This window comes from Neovison vison, chromosome 1 (genome assembly GCF_020171115.1).
Source record: "Neovison vison isolate M4711 chromosome 1, ASM_NN_V1, whole genome shotgun sequence".
NCBI lineage: Eukaryota > Metazoa > Chordata > Mammalia > Carnivora > Mustelidae > Neogale > Neogale vison.
In genome coordinates, this window is record NC_058091.1 from 241,898,292 (window position 1) to 241,911,029 (window position 12,738).

The following is a 12,738-nucleotide window of genomic DNA, read 5'->3' on the forward strand; positions in this document are numbered from 1 at the left end:
TGTTGCACATTTCTGAGTGTGAATAAATGTGTGTGCATAGGCATGCATGTCTCTTCTAAGGCATCTTCTGTAGGTAATGAGGGAGGGTGATCTGGGTGAGTGTGTTTATGCCTTCCCTGGTTCGTGGTCCCATTGACTTTTCCAGGGCACATATGTGAAGATGCTGGAATGTGCCATCACAGGAATATTGTGCTAAGATACTCTTTGGAAGATTTTGCTCAGAATGTGGAAGCTCTAGGGTCATAACTAATCTCCAGAAATTCCTCTTGATGAGCAAAAAGCTGATCTCCCTGTGTTTGGATCTGATTCATTTATACAACTGCAGTAAGAAGTGTTCATTTGTATACTTGTGCCCTTTTGGCATAGGGTCTGAAAACCTAAAGCCCTATGGTGTGAAGAAACTGCAAAACCCAGAAAACTCACTTCTGTCTGAGGATTTCTTAATAACTGTAGGATGTTTCAGTAGTCTCTGTTATTCCAGGTGTATTGTTTACTGGTCTTATTTAATCCTCTAACCTGAGGTGAAGAAACCAAATCAGCAAAGTCACCTCCACCATTTTGCCTGTGGTATCTCCATGAGGTGGTGGCTTCACCTCTCCTCAGGGGCCCCAAATCTGCTCAGGCTTCCTGATTTGCCATGGTGAGATAACAGACTGGTCTTCTGGGAAGCCTTCAAATGAAGTATAGTGCCTGTTTCTTCCTTTCTTTTTTAAGTAAACTCTGTCCCAACATGGGGCCTGAACACCCAACTCAGGGATAAAGACTTACATGCTCTCTTGACTGAGCCAGCAAGGCACCCCAGTGCCTATTTCTTAATGGTGGGCTTGTCACACATGATTAAATGAGATTAACTCTCAAATACGACACTCCAGGTACAGCCTTGCCTATACCATGCATTTATTTAATTATGTTCTGGTAAAAATTAGAACAAATTCTTGCTGAACATTTGCAAGTTACTGCATTGCCTTTAATAGCAAAGAGACTTAGAAAAGAGCGTGTTCGAGAATCCGGAAAGGTCAGTGAGAACAAGAATGCTATTTAAAAGTGTTTCATTTGAAAATGCTTGAAAAAGGGTGAACTACTAAGTTAATTGTAAGAGATAAATCAGGAAGAATGAGAAGAGACTTCATATACCTCTCAGGAATGAAAACAATAAAAAAGGAATACTAACAGTATTCCAAAACAAATAATCAAAATTACATGTCCTTCATTAGTTCTTTTAGTCGTACCTAATTATTTTTTGTTCCACTGGCTCTCGGACCAGTGATTTGCTTTTGTGAAGTCCTCTGCCTTTGCCCGGAAAGGAGCTCTCTATCTCCACATTGTGTCTCACATCATCTGACGCTTGTCTGAGAAATATCACCTTGGAAGCTTGCAATGAGTCTGTTACTGGAAGTATCGATCAAACTTGGTACAGTTCTTTGCCTGAGGCTCTGAGATTGTCCTCGTTGGTTGAAGACCCACTTTCTGAGCTGTGACTTACTGCAGAGTTTTTATACAGTGTGTGGGGGAAGCAGAAATTACCTGCCGAGAAGGCTGCATGGCTGTCGTTAACTAATTACACATGCAATTACATAGGCAACAACATCCTATCAGGGTATAATGCTTAACTATTTAATACAGATTTGATCAATGTTCACTTGGGGGATAAGAATGCACTACGGGCTGTGAAGGCAGCAATAAGTCCCTGGGGTCATTAGATGAAATGCAGTATTGAGCTTAATAACATTTTACCTGGGCAGAGTGGAGGGAAGGCCGGCCTTTTCCTTTGATTTGACAGTTCTTCCCCTGAGGCTGTCACAAGCAGTGGGGATGAAGGGGAGGGAGAGGGTGCGAAGTAGAGGTCAGAGGTGAAACGAGGGGCCGTGACATCACAGAAGCTGCAGGCAGTGGGAGCGGAGACCTCCACCTTCCTGAGACACGTCGGGGGGCTCCGGGCTTTGTCAGAGGCAGTCCTGCTTCTGGGCCTGCTGCAGAAATGACATTTCGTGGTCTGGCAAATGCAGGTGTGCCAGAAGTCACACAGTGAAGTCACACAGAAGTCACACAGTGGAGCAGTCACAGTTGTCGTTGATGACATTTTCTTTTCAGTCTGATTTCTCTTTCGAGCTTTGGTTCCATGTGGTGGTAACAATAGTCATGGAGTCTCTTCTAGAAAGATTCTGTTAATCCCAGGGTGTATCGAAATGCTCGGAAGTCAGCGGTGGCTTATGCACTGTGGAACTGAAGGGCAGTGGCTCCTGCCATTGTCTGTCCCTGTTATCCATCTGCAGAGAGCTGTCGCCGCCTCCAGTGAGCTGGCCTGCCGTGTGCACGCTCCCTGTGTCCGATGGAGGACATCTGACTCCCGTCGTGAGCTGTGCTTACTGCCACCATTGGGTCAGACCCGGTGCCCGCTCTTCTAGGTCCTGTTCTTCTGGGTTTACTCATCCTCACACAGACCCTGCTGGCCCCCCTCAGGGCCACAGAAGACTTGGGCATGTCATTCTATAATGTTTTAGTGTCAAGAAAGACTGGTGAGGGTGATCTCTCAAGCCCTCTGTCCTTGGATCTGCTGGGCAGCCGTTTCTATTTCATGCAGATGGTAGTTCCACAAAGCTTGCCCCCAGTTAGATTTCCACATGGTAGGTGAGCCCAGGGCTTCTTTGTTGCTAGAGCCGTTCAGCTGCCTGTGGTTTCACAAGCATCTCATCCCTGCCTGGGACTGGAGAACAGAGTTGGGCTGGAGAACAGGGATGAGCAGAAGCTTTCCCAGGGCCTCACCTGCCTTCATCTGTTCTCCTCCTTCCCGAACGGGTACTTCCTGTAGCCTCAGCCCGGCTCAGGGCTGGGTGTGAGTGTCGCAGGCATGTGAGGCACGGTCTGACAGCTGGTCTTGTGAGTCTCAGAGCGTTCTGCTTCTTCTAGCCTTTGGTCTTTGCATTACATCTCCAGTTCTTGCAAATCAGAACTCTCTTGCCTCAGCTTCAAGTTTTAAGAGCTTTTCTAAGAAGTCCAAGCCAAGTGGTTGATTATTTGTTCTCTTGATTTTTATTTTTTCTCTGGCATATCTCCTTTGATGTCCCTGAAGACCTCATAGAGGGTGGGGTCATCCTTGAATATCTAGGAATATTTCCTCTCACACCTCTCAATGACTTCATGACCTCGGATGGGTTATGTAATAGTTTTTTAAAAATCTCTCATCTCTGTGATGCCAGGCTCTGGAAAGTAGAAAAGCAATTGTTTCAAAATGTGTGTGTGGGGGCACCTGGGTGGCTCAATGGGTTAAGCTGCTGCCTTCGGCTCAGGTCATGATCTCAGGGTCCTGGGATGGAGCCCCACATCGGGCTCTCTGCTCAGCAGGGAGCCTGCTTCCCTCTCTTTCGCTCTGTCTCTGCCTGCCTCTCTCCCTACCTGTGATCTCTCTGTCAAATAAATAAATAAAATCTTAAAAAAAAAATATGTGTGTGTGTGTGTGTGTGTGTGTGTGTGTGTGTATTAGGAAGAGGGAAGTGAGACTGAAATCCTGTGTTAAGCCTGAATTTCTGTGCTCTTTCTAAGAGTTTTCCAGGAAAGATTTGCCACGAATTTCTCTTGGTATTTTCCAGTCCTCAGTAGCCAGCCCAGTTAGAAAGTCAGTTCTTATATCTGATGAACTCTTCAGCTCGGGGCTTATTTCCGCTGCTTTTTCTTCAATCCTCTGTGAAGGATATGAGGAGTGTGAGGCACTTGTTTCTTGATTTCTTCACAGTGGTTGAGAATCTAAGAGAAAAGTAGAATTTTCTTCCCATTAGAGTTGTCAGGATGCATTTTTAAACTAGCCAGTATTTCCCTCCTTTCCAGCCTGAGCCGGGCTGCTTCCTGCCTGTCCTCCCTTCTCTCACAGAAACAACCCCCTCCATCCCTGACCTGGGCTTGGCAGCCTTATTCCATCCTGAGGTGGGGTTGAGGCTCCCCCATTGTAGAGATGAGAATTTTGCAGTTGTATGATATAACATCAGGGAAAGCATCACTTCTGTTTTTTCCATACTGTGTGGAGGGGACCCTTGTGTTCCTGAAGATGCCTGTTTCCCATGAGGACCAGGGAGTGGGACCTCAGTCTTCCCCTTGAGTGATGCTGTTTTATGCTTTACCAGGTTATACTGACCACCAGGGACCTTTGCACTGGCCCCATTTACCAGCAGAGGAGCTCAACGGCCCAATGAGAGAGAGAAAACCTTCCCTGAGGTCAGACAGTGGGTGGGGACGGAGGTCTCATAGTGGAGAGCCTCTGGACCCCCAGGCTAGTGCCTTTGTCCAACTGCCCGTACACCCTCTGGGGGTGACCTCACTTGTCCAAATCTTGGAGTGTCAGCCATCAAACAGAGAATGTCCTGGTGTTCTCTACAAGCAGCCGTGTTTTGAAGGCGTTCCACAGAACCTCTCTGCCTTCCCTCGTCCTCTGTCTTTGTAGGAGGAAATGGAGACAACATTACTCAAACAACTACAGCTCCTTGTTTGCTTCTGTTATGGAAGGTGCTAGGGGTCAGCAGGCAACCTGGAATGCTGGAGAAGGCTGGGACGATGTCATCCCCTCCCAGCTGGACAGGGGCTGGGAGGTAGGGGCAAGGTGGGGGCACACCTGGTTCAGGCCAGGGAGGAAAAGGGGTGACAGGTCTGTGCAGCGGGGTGTGCTAAGAAGGAGTAAGTAACAGCTTCCCTGCCTCTGAGCTATTTGAAACAGTAGAAAAATAGTTTACAGTGATTTTCTTTTCTCAAATGGTGATTTCAACCCGAGGGCTAGATTCTGGGGGAAAAAAGTTCTGGGTTGACAGACGGTTGTCTAATTCCATTACTTATCACAAGTGGAGTTGGGGAAAAGTGTTTAACCGAGAACAGGAGGTGGTGCCAAAGAGACGGGCTCAGGAGTTCTTCCTAGCTGTAATGTCTCAGTGGAAAAATCCTACCAGAATCCTGCTGCAGAAGCTTCTAGCAAAATGGAGGTTTATCTTTGTATCCAGGAAAGAACATTTTTCTTTAATGCCTGTTGTGTAACAGAGAGAAGGCCTCAGGCTTGCAAACTTGCAATTTAAAAGCGGTTTGTCTTAACCTTCCCATATCCGTTCAGCTTCCTTCGCTTCTTACTTGGTCCTACACCACAGCCAGAAAGTAAACATGTAAAGGAACGTTTAATTTTTAGCACCTTGTTACTCTAAATGTCATGACCTTGGGGCGGGGGGGAACCTTAAATTGGCAACTGCAAAAAACTAGTCAGGTGCTTAGAATAACTGCTGACTTTGGCTTTAAACTCAGATTCTTCCTCTTCTGTGAGTTCAGCTCTGCCAAAGTAGAGGTTCTCCTGGTCATGTGGAAGCCCATGGGGCAGCAACTGATGGGAGAGAGTTAAAGATACGAAGGGAGAGAAGGGTAAACTGGGGCAGAGGGTGGCCACAGTCCAGACCAGAGAGAAGGGTCTGTGCTAGCAATTAATGGCTTTGAAAGTTCACCTAAATGGCACTCTTCCCTTGGCCTGACTTTTTAAGAATTTATAAATTAATACATCTTCTTTGACATCTAAATGACTTGGCAAAATTTTCTCAGATTTCAGTTCTGTTCGCTTTTCGCTGTGTGTGTTTTCAATACACATATACTAACATAGTTTATAAACTCTACTTATCCTAAATCAGGATTATATTCTGTGTAATCTTTAGTACCTGCCACTTCTGTATGTCATAGATGTGTTTTCATCTAGGCACACAGATATGTGTTTGAGGGGGTCTGTCTGTCCCCCTTCATCCTTTCCTCTAGCCAGCCTGCCCACACCACTCTCCTGAGCTCCAGACTTATGTAATGACCGCTCAGCATTTCCATTTGATGCCCGGAAGCATCTCGGGCTTCATTTCCCAAATCAGACCCCTGATCTTTGCCCCCAGACTGTTCCTCATCCTGCAGTACTCACTGTCTTGATAAATGGCACCTCTGTATTTTGATTTGCTGAAGTGAAAAGGAAATCCTCTTTGACTCACACGCCACGATCACGTTGACTCTGCCTCCAAAGAGATTTCCAAATCCATCCACTTCCCTTGCCATTCCCCTAGTGGTCCAAGAGATCCTCCTCTTTTATTCTAGTAGCTTCCTACTTGAACTCTGGGGCCATCCATTCTCTTTTGAATGTAGACATTAAACCAGTTCTGTACAACGTAAGTCAAAGGGTGCCATCCTCTGTTTGAGACCCTCCAAGTGACTTCTCACCTTGGTTAAGGGGAGGAGCTGACATCCCTTCAGTGACCTGCCAGGCCCAGTGGGATTGGATGGGCTGCTGCCTGCCTGTACCTATCTTCCGCAGCTGCACGCTTTGCTTGCTCGGCTCTGGTCAGACGGGCTTCCGTGGGTGCCCTCAGGGGAGCCCTTCATGCTCCTGCCTTGGGGTTCACACTGCCAGACTAGCTTCCCAGACACCCACATAGCGTGCTCTGTCAGCCCCTCTTCAAATCTCTACACAAAGGTCACCTTCTCGGGAGCACCGCCGCCCCTCCAGGCAATTGCTATCCCCCTTCCCTCCTTTGTCTTCCTCAGTCCCACACATCCCCTTCTTGTACACCGCATTGACCTCTTATCTGCACTGTCTCATCTCGCCCACCCCGAATGGAAGTTGTAGGAGGGTGTTTTGTCCTGATTCTCAACAAGTCTTTGTCAAGCCTTGAAGGACACTACCTCATTATAAGAGTTGTCCTTTATGTAGATGTACCATAGTGTACAGTGTTTAGAATGGCAACAAAACAATCAGGACAAGAGATCAAGAGTACAAGGTGCTTACTGTGCGTACCGGCTAAGCAAGTGACGGGTACATATATTTCCTCGAACCAGAGAATGTCCTCTCTGTTGCTGGTGGGAACATTCGAGATCCAGAGCGTGGGGTACCTCGCCCGAGGTCGCACGGCTGATAAATAACAGAGCAGGGATCTGAAGGCTTTCTGGAACTTGCCTCTCCTACGCTCACATCAGACTGTGTTGCTAACCTAAATCGAACGTCCATTTTCCTTTGGAAAAAGAAAAACCCACGGCTGTACAGCCACACAGTTTCAAGTGCCCCTTACTGGGCAGCGCGGGCAGTGCGTGCTTTCCACTCTCGGAGCCTGCCCTCCTTCCCTGAGAGCCCAGCACTCTCTGGCAGGTTTTGTGCAAGGGGAGGGAACGAGCGTCCTTGCTCCTTTTCCTCCGTCCCTCTCTGTAAGCACACTGCGCTCTCTGAGGTTTATCTCAGCGCTGGCACGGGCTCATGACTCACCCCCATCCCGGGCTTTCCTTGATAGCCCCACGTTTCCCACCCAGCTCCTTGAAGATAAAAATTCATTTGTAATCTGTCCTGAAGTCGACTTTTCTTCCATGGCCCTGCTATCTGTCGGAAAGAAAAGACCACATTACAATAAAAAAAAAAATCAAAATTATAATCAGAAGAAAGCAAGGGACTGCCACCCCGCAGAGCCAGCTGCTTCGTGACAGGGTGGAGGGTCTCTCCCTTCCGAGATCCGAGAGACTCCGTGGGAGCCTTGGCCGCCACGTGGGCAGCCGGGGAAGGTGGGACCCCGCGCTCACAGGTGTGGTGAGAACGGAGCAGCTCAGTTCCAAGTGTAAACATCGAGTTCAGAACCTACAGCTGTTTTGTCATTATCATCATTATTACCTTAGTGAGGATGATGCTGATTCTCTGTTTAAAAACTGAAAGTGGCAATTAGATACGAAGGAAGCAGGAATGTCGCTCTCATGAGTTAACGTGAGGAATGAGTAACGACGGCAGATAAAGCACGGAACAAGCAGTTGGCTGCGTGTGTGGTCCTAGACATTCCCATTGGTCGGGAGTGCAGCCAAAACAGACACAAGACAACCAAGCAGCACTCTTCAGTCTGAGGAGACCGAGGGAGGAGACAGATGGAAATCATGATGGTGTCATGGCGGCTGAAAGCGTGTCTTCCTCTCCCAACCCCAGAAGACTTAGCCCCAAGGGCCCCTCCTACTTGACAAGAGGGAGCATTGCTGCCAGAGGAGGCAGACCTACTGACACAGCAGGGGTTCTGCTGAGGAATCTCATTATTTCAAGACCTCAGACGTGCTCCAGGGAGAGAGAACCTCAGAACCATGGAAGAGAAGTTCTGGGAAATACAGGCGCCATGATCCTGGGGCGGAAGCAGTGGCGAGGATGACCAGGGGATCATAGTGGAGAGAACTCTGGCTTTCCAGTTTCCCAGAGGTGCAGTAGCGGGGGCATGTCCCTTGTGCTGACTAACTTCCGTTGTGTAGAAGGATCGGTATAAAAACCCAGCTCGGCCCTCCTCTTCCCTATGTGCATGGGTATCCCAGGAAGGCAGTTATACGTGGGCCTGGTGTTCCCACGCCAGCTTCGGGACCCTCAGTTTATTTTGGTCTCCTTGGCCTGGCTGTGCTCTCTCTATGCTTGAGTCTCTTAAAAGGCTCTTTCCAGCAGGTCGCATCTGGAGGTGAGGCAAGGTTGGCAATTGAGTGAGTCTTTAAAGGTCCCACCCCAGCAAGAGATGTGAGCACAGCCCCGACATCACAAATCCTCTAGGCAGGGGATACTGATGTTGTGGAACCCGATTTAGAAGTTGGATGTCAAAGACCAGAGAATTAGTGCAGGCAGGGGATTTGATCAGAATTCCGATCATGTGCACAGGGACAAGAAATATTCCCCAAAAATGACTTGCAAAAAATTACTTTGATCCAAGTTAAAAAAAAAAAAAAAGGCCCTTCTTTTCATGAGGGTGTTAATCCTTCGGAACTGGTTCCCTGAGAGGCATGACTGAGGCTGAAGAGGTCTGGACCCTTGTCCCCACATCTCTCCAGATTTTAGGATTTAGGAGACTTTGTCCTAAAGCAAGATAATACCCAGGGATTGTTCAGAGTGCCAGGATGGTGGTTTTGGAGGGGGGCACAGCTTCAGGTCCCCCTGCCGCATTGGCCTGATTGGTGTCAGGATTCCCGCCCTTGACTGACTTCCTCCAGGGTGGGGATACTGCTGGCTCTCCCCAGCACCAGGACCTGGCATCTGCCGTTCTCCCAAACCTTCCCCCCCTGCCCCAACCCACCCCCCACCCCAACTCTTAAAGGGTCGCCGCTGTGGCGTGCCTTCACCTGGCAGGCTCCTGTCTGTGACTCTGCATCTGACAGTGTGTCCTCTCCACTTGGGACTTCCGCCCCAGCTTTCCCTGTAGACTGTTCACTCCTGTGTGCCCTGCACGCAGCACAGTGCATGGGCAGGTACAAGGCACAAATGAGGCCATCTTCAGTCATCGTGGAATGAGTTAATTGATACAATATATAGACTAGTATATTTTTCAAACCACCTTTCCATACTTGAAAAGGTTGGCTATCATGCATGAATTAGGTCCTCAGCTTGAAGACGCAGACTCAGTGAGTCCCAGCTGCCAGTCTGTGGCCTTCTTGGGTCAGTAGCCTCAGGCTAGAGCCTGACTGCTGTGTGTGTTTCCGGGTCCTCAGGAACGGGAACAGATGGCGTCGTCCACACCGGCCCCAGGCAGATCTTCTCTCTCCCGTGTCCTGCCTCCCTGGCTTAGGAAAAAGGCTCAAGGTGTCTCTGGAAGCCAGTGTATTTGCCTTGACAACAGAAGTGTAGTGTCCTTTGGAACAGAACGTTCTGTTCCGAGTTGACTCAGGCTCTCTTGAGAACATAGAAAACATTTCTAAGCAAAGGAGGGCATATCCAGAGCTAGCAAAAGTTTGTTCTCATTTGGATTGGGAGCGTCTAGTACAAGAATCATACACATCTCTGTGTTGTGAAATAGTTGGATTAAATACTGATCATCTCCGTGTCTAGTAGGAAGTGCCTGTTCGGGTTCGGGAAAGGCGTAGTGAACTGAAATAAGGCTGACCTGTGACTTCATGTACCTTGCCTGTAGAGTCCTCTAAGCCCTATTTGAAATGAAAATTTACATATGCCTGAGTAGCTCAGTTGGTTAAGCATCTGGTTAAGCATCTTGCTTTTGTCTCAAGTCATGATCTTGGGGTCCTGGGATGGAGTCCCCGTTGGGTGCCCTGCTTTGCAGGGAGTCTGTGTATCGCCCTCTCCCTCTGCCCATCCCCCTGCTCATGCTTGCTCTCTGTCTCTGTCTCTCTCAAATAAATAAATCTTTAAGAAATTTTTAAAATAAAATTTAAAGCTTAAGGTGCTGCTCTGATATCTAGTGTGTTTTGTTTTCTAAAATCAAGGGTGGTTATTGAATTTGGAGGTAGTGATAATGTGTCTACATCCATCATCCAACCATCTGTTCATCTGTCTTTCCATCCATCTGTCTAGCCACCTGTGTGTCCGTTCATCTCTCCATCCATCCATGAGTGACCCATCCAGCATTTATTAAATGCCTATTCTGTGCCCAGGTCCTGTTCTGTCTCTCCCCTAAGTGGGATGATAAGAACTCTTAACATCAGATACATCAATAACATGTTGTCCATGTGTCTTCATGTGGAGATCACTTATGTCCCAAGGTGACAATTGTCTAGAGCTAGGATGTTTTCTATCTCTTTATGGATTTGGGTTTGTAAGTCTAGTGCTCCAAGGGCTTTTTTTATTGCCTTCTGAGTACTTTGTTAGACTTTTAACCTACTGCTAGCATAGTCTCAGGGGTCAGAGAGGCAAGACTTCATCTCACATAGTTAAGACAAGGAAACGGACTTAAAAATATGGGCACACTGTTATATTTTGGAACATTTGATACATTGGCATTATAGATGGTGACCTCCTTGAAAGTAGGGATTATGATTAATGTATTTATCATTATATCCCCAGCCTAGGGTCTGTTCAATGAACGAGCACAACTAAGTGTAACTGTAAGTCTATAACATATCTATTGCACATTTAATTAGAGCAGTATTTAAAGAAATAAATATCCAGGTTAAAACGGGTGGCTTTCTATGTCCTGTCTGTGTTCCTGTTCATTCTGCCTGTGGTAGAGATAGACCTCCTTCTTGGTTTACTCTGCCAGTTCTGATTGAGGTTGGCTTTGGAAGTCTCTGCGTTGTTTTCCCCGGTCTTTTCCTGTGATAACCCTCGGCAAATAGTTGGCCCTTTGGAGTCCTAGTGTGCTGCCTCCTTGTCCATGAGCGGCCCTTACGGGAGTGATCCCAGTCATCGTGGCTAGCACACCTAACTGCCCTCTGTTTCCCATAGAAGGTTGCTCTCTGTCAGTCCTCCTGGGAATCTGGAATGACGTATCTTCATGTTTGGATGCAAACTTCCTCAGACTTGCTGTGCTGCATTATTTGCCGAAGAGGTACCTATGCTAGAACTTGCTGAAAGACAAGGTGTGTATAGTTCCTGTGTGTGAGAGAAAGTGTGGGCTGTGGAGTCAGGCAGATGGGAGCCTGGAGCCCAACCCCAGGACTTCAGAGCTGTGTGGATTTGGGCAAACAACTCAGTTTCTTGGACTCTCTGTTTCCTCATCTACAAAAGCACAGAGAAGAAGGGTTCTTCGGGGAGGTTGTTGGGAGAGTGAAGTGAATTCTTGGAGATAATTACAAAAGAAGCTGATTCTAATAGGTGCTCAGTGGAGATGAGTTTTCCGTCTTTCATTAGGTAATGCATGCACATGCACTCACACACACGCAAAGTACATGAATAACTTGATCTGTTCTTTGTGCAGTTTGACAACCTCTGCCTTCCCAAAGACCTCGGGGTTCTATAGTCAGTCTTGTCAACATGTCGCTGTCTCTCCCATACTCAGTTCTGGTTTTGTTTAAGGACACATGTCCAGCTACATCCTAATTTTCCAGTCTCTCTTCAGCTGAGGAAATGGCCCTTTGACTCAGTACTACCCAGTAAAACAAAAACACAGGCAAATCTTCTGGAGCTTTCTGAGAAAGTTTTTGCTTTCATGCACAATGGACGCTGTCCTTCCTCCCTGCAGAGGTGTGCGTGTGGAGCTCGAACAACCATTTTGTAACCACAAGGCCAAAAGCCTATGGATGAAAGTGTCCCTATTGAGGATGACTGAGCAAAAACAGGAAGAGTGTGGATCTCTGCTGAACCAAGGACATCACTACTATCTGCCAACTCCTTATGTCACCTAGTAAAACTCTATGAATGTATGCCACTGTTAGTCAAGCTTTCTGTTCTTGCAGCTAAACATACTTTCTAATCAACATAGAACACATTCCTTTTAAAGACCATTTCCTTCAAGACGGGCAGTATTGATGTGAAGCCAGGAGCTCCCAAGAAGTCAGGGAAGGGGCCGTCCTGGTATCTGGGACTAGGGAGACCTGAGATGGCTTCAGGAGTATCACTGAGTGCAACGAGATACTCCGAGGGTCTCGAAAGCATGTAGATCCCAGAACTAGGTGCAGGGGATTGGGTTGGTTTGTAGTGGGAACATCTGATGTGTAAGTGAACTGTGGTCACATATCAGATGTTCCTTATCCCTTGTGAAGACTACTCATAGGGGAACAGAAAGCATGTTCCAAGGTGCAGACCAGTGAGGCAAGTTGGACCAGAACACACTGTCCATGGAGGTGAGCAGAAGGAACCCCCAGATGGAGCAGATAACTCTGTGGCCAAAGGCAGTAGACACATGCAAATTATTTAGTAACACTAAAAAAATTGAGAGGAGTTATGCATGTTTTTGTTTGAGAAATTCTGAAAAATACACGAACTAAGTGTTAAAATTCTCCTGAACGGAGTAGAATCACATATTACTTTAAAATATTCATTATTAGCTTAATACTTAATAGTGTCCCCATATCATCAATTATTCT

General features: G+C 47.2%; 1 protein-coding gene across 1 annotated transcript in view; it reads left to right on the forward strand.

Moving 5' to 3' along the window:
• Positions 1–12,738, forward strand: part of SPOCK1 (SPARC (osteonectin), cwcv and kazal like domains proteoglycan 1) — a 497,141-nt gene that overhangs the window by 416,483 nt on the left and 67,920 nt on the right. The gene's annotated exons all lie outside the window — the stretch shown is intronic.